This window comes from Pogoniulus pusillus, chromosome 2 (assembly GCF_015220805.1).
Source record: "Pogoniulus pusillus isolate bPogPus1 chromosome 2, bPogPus1.pri, whole genome shotgun sequence".
NCBI lineage: Eukaryota > Metazoa > Chordata > Aves > Piciformes > Lybiidae > Pogoniulus > Pogoniulus pusillus.
The window spans coordinates 29641254-29653385 of record NC_087265.1 but is presented as its reverse complement, the minus strand read 5'-3'; positions in this window follow the sequence as shown (position 1 = coordinate 29653385).

The window sequence follows — 12132 nt, the reverse complement described above, 5'->3', positions numbered from 1 at the left end:
TGACAGCAAATGGGAAACTGAGGCATCTGGCTGCAGAGTGTGCCATGTGAAATCTGTCAGTGGGGGCATAGTGCTGAGAAGTAGCATAGTGCTGTGAGAAAATATCACCAGGCTGACAGGTCAGGGGAAGATCAGGGTGCTGATAACTCTGCTCTCTCCAGGCAGGAGAGATGAGCCTGACATAAAATCTGACATAGTTCTAAGGACAATATGAGTTTCCCCAACCTGCTGGTGTCCCATGCACTTACAGAATATGTTCAGTTTAGGAGGAAAGATGAGAAGCACTTTGGTTTTGTTCTGAGATTTGATTCTCAGGAATAAACAAGCCTTAGGAACCCCTGACAGGTTTTTGCTCAAAAAAAAGTTGTGGGGAGTCTACTGAGCTGACTCACAGCTGTGTCAGTAAGCATGAGAAAGGCTAATATGAGAAGTGCCCACAGAGACAATGCCCAGAGGATGTGCCTTACTGAAGACATAGGATCCCAGCTCTGGTAGCTACAAAATCACCTTGTCAGCTGCTCTGCATGGATGAAATGCAGAACAGACCCTGCAAGGGAGTGAATGTGTTAGGTGATTATCAAGGAGCTGGACTCCAAATGGAATCACTGTTAGCATTTTATTAGAGTTGTCCTATTTGGACTTAGCAGGATTTGAGGAACTCTTGTTTTGTGATAGTGAGGCTTCAGGTGTGTGTGACAGAAGCTGAAGTTTGACTTCAGGCAATCACTTGGAGGTAAAATGTAGTATGAAGTATGATGCTCACTGCATATCTGCAGGTTTCCTGAGGGATGCTGGGGGACATGGCTGCAGAAGAGTGGTACTGTGATACTGTGAAGAGCCTGGGCAAGGGCTGGCAGCAGGGTGCTACAGGGTATTTGATAAGCTCTGGATGGAATGTACAAAAGTGTCTATGGACTTGGGCACCAGAGTCCCACTCTTTTTGTGTGACACCTTCAGGCTTCTCAGCGTTCTGCAAAGGTTAACATAATTTGTCTAGCTGTTGAGTGCTAATGTTCAAATCATTAATAACACCAGATAACTTCAAGTCTCCCTGGGTGATGTTGGCTCTGTAGTAAAAGTTAGATTTTCTCATGGCCAAGTCACTTTGCATGACAATTTCACTCTTTTGCTCTCCTGAAGGGATGCAGCTGGTCTTCAGACACTGGTTGAAATTAGCTGACATGTGTTTGGTGAAATTACTTCAATCAGTGAAATACTGAATCAATGCTTTTGCTCTTACCTTCCCCCCCCTTTTCATTTTTGGAAGGGGAATTATCCTGCTCCACTTCTTAATCCTAAAGTTTGAAATTAATCTCACACATGAAGAAATCCCATGAGTGCAGAATAATGGGGAGGGGAGGCGAACGGTACCTTTATCCTCATTATTCCCTCACTGAAGCTTCCCCAGTCCTGTTGTTGAACTGGGGCAACTGCCCCTTGCTGAAACGTTTACAAGGTCTTGTCTTGAGACATGCAAGTCTTCCTACAGGAAAGCCCAGGGAACATCTCCATACACTCCAATCTCAGGTTTCTTGGGAGCTCTAGTAAAGTCTCGAGGCTGCAGCCCTTCAGCCTCTTTGTCAAGAGCCTAACCCAGTGAAAGTGTGATCCTGGCCTCTGAGAACCTTTGGACTCGTACGTATCTACAAGTGCATCCGTAGGGATTGGTGTACTGAATGCAGATTAGAATAGTGCTCATTCTGGAATAGGAGTTGATTTATTTTAACTTAATACATTTTCTTATTCTAGCTTAAGAGCATCCAGAAAAGCTCTTCTAGTCAATTTTCAAGTGTCAACAAGCTGTTTTTCTTGGTCTGACAAACTCATCTTTGAAATGGGAATAACTTAGTCTCCCATATGGTGTTGAAAGCTACTTCATAGCGGAAATATCCTGTATATTCATACAACATTTTAGAGGAGCAGGTGGAAATTATCTGGCAATTAAAGTTAGTGCTATGGAGCTAGGACTTGGAATGACATAGTCAATCTATTCAAAGTTCACATCTCCCACTGTCAGCAGTTGGTTACGTGACTGTTCTTCATGCTGCTCCTCATGGGAGAGAGAAAAGCTCTTGAAGAGATGGCAAAAGATTTCAGCTGATTTCTGATAACTGCATTTGAGCAGCTGATTACATTTATCTGAAAGGAAACAGTTAAAAGAAATACTTTTGCAGTTGTGCCTCTCTTCTGCAGAGTTTTTGGGGTATTAACAACGAAAAGTAACTTTCTGCAAATGCAGGAAGTGGCCTCCAATAAAGTTTACAGAATTTCACAGAAAAACAGGCATAAAAGGCCAAGACTCTCCTTAGCCATTCATGTCTAATTTTATTTGGAGCAGTAAATTTCTCTACTCACTTCAAATACTCGGGTCTAAGCAATGATATAGGATGGGCTGAAGGAGCTGGGGTTGTTTAGCCTGAAGAAGAATAGGCTCAGGGGTGACCTCATTGCTGTCTACAACTACCTGAAGGAAGGTTGTAGCCAGGTGGGGGTTGGTCTCAGAACAAGGGGACACAGTCTCAAGTTGTGCCGGGGGAAGTATAGGCTGGATGTTAGGAGGAAGTTCTTGCCAGAGAGAGTGATTGGCATTGGAATGGGCTGCCCAGGGAGGTGGTGCAGTCACTGTCCCTGGAGGTGTTAAAGAAAAGACTGGATGAGGCACTTAGTGCCATGGTCTAATTGATTGCATAGGGCTGGGGGATAGGTTGGAGTGGATGATCTTGGAGGTCTCTTCCAACCTGGTTGATTCTATGATTCTATGATCCTGCATAGGAAGTGTTCATGTTCATCATCCTCTTGCAGCAGCAGCAGCAGCAGCAGGTGTATCAGTCACCATTTTTCAGAACTGGGCAGTATTTTCCTGACTATTCATAGCTGATGTTAGATCACCAATGAAACATGTTTCTCCGTTGCAGACATGGTAAGCTTCAGGATTTTTGTTTGTTTGTTTCTCTGGCTTTTCCCCGTTTCCGCAGAACTAATTCTCCTATCTTCCTGGTAGGGTTTTTGCAGGCTTTCCAGATTAACTTGATTGGAAGCCTCAGTGAACCGTTTCAATTCCAGAATGCGTGACCTGTAGGGAGGAATAAACCTGTACAAACAGCTGGTTTGACTGGAAATTGCTCTGCTCTTTTTTTCAAATACATGCAAAAATGAAGCACAACACCCCAGTGAGACCTCATCAATGGACAGGATGACTTGCAGCACCTCTTGTAGGCACTGCTGCTATTTGAATTTCTCGCTGATGTTATGTTGAGGAGCACCATGGCATTGCTATGAAAATACTAATCTGCAGTGAGAATCCCAGAGAGCCTCCTCAGCAGTGCAGGTGCTCATCTGCTCCCGACAACACAGAAGCAAAGCCACGTGGCTGGTGAGAATGGAGGGGCAGCTCTCCTGCTGGTGCAAGCTGCACTGATGGAGAAGCATACTTCAGGCTGAGTCATGAGGTCTTTCAATAGTGTCTGGAGAATGTTGTTCTAAATACGTGAGACTGCATATTCACTTCACTGCAAGAGTAGTAAAGATGAGTATGAGCAGCCCAAGTGAGACCAGTTGTCCAGGGAGCAGATGCTCAGGTGGGGTTCTAGAGCTATTTAAGGTCTGACCTTGAATAGCTCAGGGAACTGAGGGTTGTCTCCATCCCACTGGGGCTAGAAGGTTATTGGGAAATTCAGTATTTGGCATGAGCAGTCTTGGAAGAAGGGGGAGTTTAGATGGCTTATACAGGGTTAACCCTCCAGGGGGAGTGACCTTGAATCTGACCCTAGGTGGTCTTGACCCTTCCTCAGGGGTGGGTCTGAACACTAACAGGTGATGGTTAGCCCACTCCCCCTTCCTGTCTAAAGGTCTATAAAAGCAAGGGGACTTCCTGTCCTCTCTCTCTGTGCGTTCCCTGCCTCTGTACCTACCAGCATCACCATCCTGTTCCTGGTTCTCTTTGTTTTACCACGTGGCCATCACCCACGAGGCAGACAAACCCCTTACCATCAATATCTGCTTGTATTTATACATTTTGTATTTGTTTTTCCCTTCCCTATACCTTTGTAACTTCCCCACCTCTGATAACCTTTTTAATTTATTGATAAACTTTTCTTCTTTTTTAACTTCCAACTCAGAGTGAGATTATTTATTTGGGTGTGCTTACCTTTCCTCTCTCTGCATCTAATTGTTTTCTTTTGGGAAAGAAGGGGGAAGAGGAAAGGGCACTCTAAAAAAACTGTTATTGGTTCTATCAAATATATTTTAGTCTCTGGAATTTAAATTAGAACCGAGACATGGCTTAAAATCACAGTAAAGAAAATTAAAACATTCCATGATGGATCTCAGCTGGAAGTTCATGTGTTGTAAACACAGGAGGATTCTTTATTGCAACCTGTGTAAGGGTTTGCTAATGCCCCTGATTTATTATGGAAGCTAAAAGAAATAGCTTTGTACAGCAGGATAAGCATGCATTTGATTTGGTTCCAGGTATGACAATAGCTAAGAGCCATCAAAACTAGGAAGAAAATAGCTGCCAACAGTCCTGTCTCACTCAGATGATCCTGATTTTCTGCTTGCTCCGTCAAACCCAACTCCCTCGTTCCTTTCTGATGGAGATGAAGACAGAATTTCCCTCTGAGTGCAGCTCTTGTTCCTATCAGCATTAACCATGTTTTCACTGTAGGGTATGAAGAGCCTTGGAAAGAAAACTCTTGCTGCATTCCCCCGCATCACTGGCAAGAAATGCTGGGTACCAAACACAGAGGACATGCAGAACGGAAAGATGTTTGACCTCTAAGGTTCAGAGTATGCCGGCAGCCAGCAGCAGCACATCTAAGACAATATTCAAGAAGGCATTTTTGAAGTAAAAAGACTTGCCATGAGAAGTTGCCAAAGGAATACTGCCACCTGCTCCTGACTACAGCAGCTGGGAATGCTAGATCAACTCTTTCTTCCCCTTCTCCTTGAAATGGACAGCAAGAGGCCAGGTAAGACAGCACTGTCCCTTGGCAGGAAAATGCCTGTGCTGGGGAAATTGGTGTGTGTGGAATGGGAAAATGGATGATAAGAGTGTTTACTCTTAACCACAAATTAAGCAAAATGTGTATTTCGTTCCTTTTTCTCCCCCATCAGGCTGTTTAAACCTGCTAAGAATTAAGTTTGACAATGAATTTTCAGGCATAATGGGAGCTGTACATTTTTTACTTTCTTTTCTTCTAATAGGTGAAATAATTGGATTTTGAACAACGTTGTAGGTTTGAAAGTAATTAATGGTTGTGAAGTATGGAGGAGGCTTCAGGTCATTCTCTGAGGGTGAAAAGAAAATCACAAATTGGAGCACCCCAGTTCAAACACTTTCTCGGTTGCTGCTTTTGCTCTTGTGCTGTGGATTTCCATTCTTTGCCAGGAAATTGTGAATAAAAGCTGTCTTGAAGGCAAATAACTTTTAAGTAGTAAATAATACTGCAGTAAGAGCATAGGGTATGTATCATGATAAGCTGGACGCCACCTGTATGGGAAGGATAATGAAACTTTGAACATGCAGCCCGTGTTTTTGCAGGAGAAAGTGAGGGGTTTGGGGTTTTTTCCCTGGTTTAAGGAATTTGATCTTGAACTGAATGACACAGCCTTGAAAAGGCCTTAGTGGTGATGTCAGCCCTTCAGGAGTCTGTGCAACTCAGTAACTCTGTATCTCAGTACTTTTGGTACCAAATAATATTTCTCCACAATTTCTTCATGGAGTAAGACTCAAAAATGCAGCACTCAGCTGTGGTAATATTGATTAGAGAAAGTAAAGAGAGCTTTTCCTTGCAGTCCTCTCTCCTCATTACAACATGCATCTGAAGGCACATGTCACAACTGCCCTTACTGTCAATTGTAAGCTACACTTAGTTATAAGTAGGTATAAGCTACATGGATACTCTAAAATCTGTAGAAGTGGAGAGAATTAAATGTTTCTGGAAAGTTGGGGCAGAGAAAGAAGTCCATCCTTAGGGGCATGTCTGCCCTACTATGCACAGATGTGCAGGAGAGGAAGAGCAAACTTAAAGGGAGGCCCTTGTTGGGTATAAGGCAGGAGCATCAGGGTGCTGCTGTTGTGGCCCCCGTGGCCCAGTTCTAGGAGTTGTCCATACATGTACTATTATTTGAAGGTTTGGGTCTGCTTTTGGGTGAATTTTTATGTCAATGCAGAGTATAAAGGCTGATGGCTTTCATTTGTAAGAAGGGCAATGTGTGCTTGTTTGTCAGCTGCTGCTAACAAAAAGGCAGGAGGACAAGATGTGTCAATTTGGGTGGTGAACCCTTTTCAAGACTATGCTGCCTCAGCCAGGAGTTTCTGTAACTTTGCAGCCAATGTTTAGTGTGTAGACAGGGCAGAATTTCTTCCCTTCTTCCTCAGAAGAGAAATCTGTCACAGTCACAACAAAGTCCATCAGTCTCAAGGTCCTTGCCCCTCCAAAAATCTTTGAACTGCAGCCATCTGCTCTGTCCTAGACATGTGGTTCTGGTACTTCTCAGCCCCTTTATCCTTGTTCCTCCACACCTAACCAAGAGACTTCAGGTTTAGGATGCAAGTCTCTTTCCCCGTGTCCTCCTTTCCTACTGGGGACTCATCTCAAACCAACCCTGGATCCTGGGGTGACACTGAGGTTGGCAGAGGGAGGGTGAGCAAGGCAAGCCCAGACAGCCTGGGTCAAATTCATCTGTCTGGCAAACCTGAAGTGTCCCCAGAGTGCTTCCCTTTGCTGGCTTGCAGGGTGGAGGGGAGGGAGAGATGATGAATGAGTCACAAAAACGTTGTTCTCTGTGCACAGTGCCACAGGGCTCCAGAGCAGATCTGAAACCATAACTCCTCGGTATCTGCATGCTGTCTCTCCCAAGGCTGGAAGTAGCTCCCTTGCTGCCTGACAGCCAAAAAGCAGCTGGGGAAGCTGCTGTAGTCACGGTCAGTATTTTATGACATGCCAGGAAACGGCCCATGGTAAAAGACACATGGACTGTCCAGCTTGCTTCCACCTTTTTGCCTATCTCTATCCTTAGAAACACAGTCCAGACAGATGCAGAATCCTCTTCTGAACTTGCAGAAACAAGTTCACAAGCTCAGGTCCTTCATAGATCCTCTCAGATGCTTGTCATTGATCTTGAAGATACAAACTGGCAGTAGCTCAGAAAATGTAAGTTTTCCTGAGGTTAAAAATCATATTTTGTCAGGAGCAGCTTAAACTCAGATTTAAGACAGGTTTCAACTGGGCAGTATCTGACACGCAGCTTGGCACTTGCTAAATCAGAAGTGAAGATGCTGCTTTGGATCAAAACAGAATTCCCTTATACAGAGACATTCTAGCCTGGTTTTCTTCTGTAGAATGCTGAATAGAAGCTGCTATTTAAAAATGGTCTAGTGAGAAGCATCCACAGATGCTGGTGGAAGCTCTCTCTGCTATCCGCCTATGGGATGTAGACAGTCTTGTTTGGGTTCTAAACCTGTATGTTAAGCTTAAAGACTGAGTTTCTCCAAAGCTTTTATGTTTGTAATTCACATCACTCAGGAATTATGGTGAAAATGTGATTTGGCTTTTTGCAAGATCAGCACAGTCAGGCCATTGGATCTGGTCGTGCTCTGGACTGAGTGGTCACAGCGTTCATCCCCAGATACCACTATCTCATAGCAGAAATTAAATAAGCTCATTTATGTTACCCAAAGACCACAAGGTAGGTGCAGAATCTAACCATGTTTTTAAGGAGAATTCCCTGGGGGGTGCATTTCACACCTGACATTTTTTTCTAGTATTTATTTTCCACTGCAACATGTCAGCTCAAAGAGGAGATTCTTAATGCAGAAAAAGTCAAATTCCAGTGCATGCAACACTGGATCTGACCCAGATTTCTAGCCAGAAACTGATCAGTGTGAGGTAGGTACTCTGAAGCTCTTGCTCTCCAATTAGGGAGATGTCAGTGAGCACACAGCTAAGCAGCAGTCTGGTAAACACAGGGATGTTTTTATTAAACAGCTTTGGGATTCAAAATTATTTATACTGACCTTGTTTTCCAACTCTTCAGAGGCCCAAGGAGAAAGCTTGAGATGCTGTAAGAAGTAAGACTCCTTCATTATACTGCTTCCCATCTGTTGGGTTAGTTTTTAGGATCTGTATGTATTCATCTCTCTGGGAGCATGGGGATTTCACAGGCGAGAAAACACATGAATGAAACTTTGTTTTTCAATGAAGGGTCCAAGAGGGCTTTCATGTGTCATATGGACACAAGCTTGATGACCTGTGAGTGGGTTGCTGGAATGTCCAGAGAAGGGCAACAAAGCTGGTGAGGGGCCTGGAACACAGCCCTGTGAGGAGAGGCTGAGGGAGCTGGGGTTGTTTAGCCTGGAGAAGAGGAGGTTCAGGGGGGACCTCATTGCTGTCTACAACTACCTGAAGGGAGGCTGTAGCCAGGTGGGGGTTGGCCTCTTCTCCCAGGCAACCAGCAATAGAACAAGGGGACACAGTCTCAAGTTGTGCCAGGGAAGTATAGACTGGATGTTAGGAAGAAGTTCTTGCCAGAGAGAGTGATTTGCCATTGGAATGGGCTGCCCAGGGAGGTGGTGGAGTAGGTTCAAGAAAAGACTGGATGAGGCACTTAGTGCCATGGACTAGTTGATTGGACAGGGCTGCATGATAGGACGGAGTAGATGATCATGGAGGTCTCTTCCAACCTGGTTGATTCTCTGATTCAATGATTCTACATGAGCAAGCTCAAATTAGTTCCATGCTATATTGCAGAGTGTGTAACCTGTAACTGCTGTACTCAGAAGGGATGTGTGCTGTACACAGAGGGATGATGGGGTATGAAGTGAGGCCTCAGGTTCATGTGCAAAGAAATCAAAACCTTTGGATTGCAAGAGGAAAGAGGTGAGGTAACTCCTCCACTCAGTGTCTGTGATGGTAAATTCCTGAAGACAGGAAGGACCTTGAAGTGATGGAGTATGTCCAAAGAAGGGCAACAAAGCTGGTGAAGGGTCTAGAGAACAAGTCTTATGAGGAGCAGCTGAGGGAACTGGGGTCGTTTAGTCTGGAGAAAAGTAGGCTCAGAGGAGACCTTGTCACTGTCTACAACTACCTGAAAGGAGGCCATAGAGAGGTGGGTGTTGTTCTATTCAACCAAATAACAAGTGATAGAACAAGAGGAAGTGGCCTCAGGTTGTGCCAAGGGAAGTTTAGGTTGGATGGTAGGAAGAATTTCTTCACTGAAAGAGTTACCAGGCATTGGAACAGCTTGCCCAGGAAGATGATGGGGTCCCTATCTGTGGAGGTATTTATGAGTTGTGTATTTGTAGTGCTTAGGGATATGGCTTAGCCAATGACTTGTCAGTGTTAGGCTGGTGGCTGGATTCAAATGACCTTAAAGGTCTTTTCCAGTCCAGGCAATTTCTTGATTCTGTGATTTTCCCAAGCACTCTAGAAACCTCAAGTCCTACAATGACTTAGGGGGATATGTTTCCTTCTTGTTCAGTGTCTGGTGAAATTTTCAGTGGGTCAGTGGGTTAAAGGAGGAGCAGCCACCATGTCTGAAATGCAGAGCACCACATGTCACCACAGTGGAGGAAGCCAAGTCCCAGTGAGCATCAGCCAAGTAGAAGGCAATGAGGCTTCCCAGATCTGTTGTGGCAGTAAGTGAGGCTCCTCAGAGAGGTGAAGTGTCACCAGGCTTGACAAGCGAGTGCCTGGCAGTTCCTGGTCACTTTAATGGAACTATTTGTTACCTTTTGGCAAATGTAATTAGAAGAGAACCCCCCATTTGACATATGGTTTATTTGCCCCATCTAATTAAAATCTGCCTGGGAGAGAAGTGCTGCAGCAAGCACAGGTGGGATCCTAGTGAAATCCTACACCCCAAGTGCCTGCTCAGGGCACATGCAGACCAGGCAAAAGAAAGGTGGAATAAAAATACATAATGCTGGCAGCAGGAAACAGGTGGAAAGATTTCCTATTGCACCTAGCATGCTTCTCCTCAGTGAATTGAAGCAGGAGTGGGACAGTGCTGCACACTTGAGCTAATCCCCAGGCTGTACTCAGAGCTGACAAACTCAGAATGAGTTTTTACCATGCTTCTGCACTGCAAAAGCCTCCATAGGTGTTTGCCTCTTGCCTCGCCTGATGGTCTTTCAGGTTTGTTATGATTTCAGAAAGCTCTATCAGTCCTTTGCGAATTGGAGGTGATTTCTGTGGCACTTTTGCCCCGTGCTGGTGTTCAGCAGGCTAAAACATGCTCAGGAGTCAGATGTGTTGATCCTGATTTTTTTTTTCCTTCTGCAGAGACAGGGAGACACAAATTGCAAAACCTTGCCTTGGAGGGGAGGCAGCTCTGGCTGTGGTTTAGGTCCAGCTCTAAACCTTGCAGTAGTTACGGTGCAGGTTGTCTTTACAACCTGAGTAAGCTGTCAGGCACTGAGTAGCAACAGGTCATGTCCACTGAAATCAGCTTGCTGGAGGCTGTGCTGCCATCACTGCCTGTGTCTGTGTGCTGCAGCATTGGTGTTCTTGATCTCTTTTACAGAAGGACCTTGAAATGGAGGTGACTCCTGAGTCCTTTAGAAATAGACTTGTTTAAGTTAGGAAGTGACATCTTATAAAAAGTCATAGGCATCCCATTCTGTAGCTTTTCTTACTCAATCTGGAACACATTACGTGAGTTTAAACAAGCAGTGAAGCACATTGTGTGGAGCTATGCCCAGGGGCATGGAGTTTATCTCTATCAGCCCATTTCTCCACAGCTTGTAGCTGCCTGGGCCTAAAGGCTGTGGTGCTCCTCTGGCAGCAGGGGAGCCCATCCCTAGAACAAACAAATTGTTATTCAGGGTTATTCGAGAGAACAGGAGAAACTTCACCATTCTTCAATAGTTCATCAGTTTTGAGGCAGTGTTGAGCTTCACTGAGGAGCAAGTTGTTTGTCGTCTCTTAATCACTAAGGGGTGATGATGGTGCATGCCCACCTTCATAGAGGCAAGCAGTCATGGCATCTCCTCCTTCAGTGCCAAGCTGTGTTCAGCCTTTCCCATGGCTTCTACCAACCTGCACCCAGGTTGCTCTAGACTGAAGCAAGCCTCGGAAGGAGGTGCCGCCACTGAGCTGGTGAGTAAGGGAGAGCTCTGCAAAGCTGCCGTAGCAAAGCGGGGGGAGCTTTCCTTCTGCTAGCTGCAGAGCTGGGCAATCTGGCACCCCCCGTTTATTAACCCTTGCTCTCACACCTGTTCTCACTCTCGCACCTCCAAAGCTCCAGAGCCACTTCTTGCACCTCCCACAAGTGCACATGCTTTTGCTCCAAGAGCCTCCCTGGATTTCGGACCTGTGTGTGATCAGAATGAATTAGACTTGGCTGAGGCAGGGGATTATTGCAGACCTGTCACTTCACAGTATGTTCCTGTTACAGCCCACACTCATGTCTGCTAGTATTTAAAAGTAAACTTTAATTAGCATCTTCCAAAGAGTGTGAATAAATTGTTTTGTTGTTGTTTTAGGTTTGGTTTTGTTTTGTGGAAAAGAGTGTTTACTCACCAAGGACGTGTTGCCAAACTCTTCATCCACTCTACTCCTGGTTTGCTGATACCTCACTGTGTGTATTACCGTGAAGCTCTGCGTGGTGCTGTTGGTGGGAGTGAGGTTGCCTAACGGTGGGTTAGGACATGCTGTGGAGGCACATGCAAGCACTGGAGTATTTTTGGGCTGTGTTGGAGCAATGCTGTCAGACTCCTGATGGCCATGTGTCACCCGTTTGCTAGCAAACTATTCCAGGACAGGCTAAGTAGATCTGCGCCTGTCTCGGTTTGTTGTAGCAGCTCCTTAACCTATAGTTCAATAGGCATGGCTTGGGCTCAGTGCCCTCACAGATCTTAAATGACAGTGCTGCTATCCAACAATGCTGGAGAGATCTCCACCTTATTGTAAACAACATGTCTGAGATGCTCATTGCAAGGAGCGTTGAGCATATTCCCAGGCTTCACTTGAGAAAAGGTGAATCAGATGTGGTACAGAGATCTGCCCACAGTAAGCAAAGGGCTGCAAAGGACATTTTGTACACGGCTGAATTCCTGCAGAATTACTCCCCTGATGAAATGAGGTGTATAAGTATGGCGTAAGAGTTTCTACCCTCCCAACCCACTTG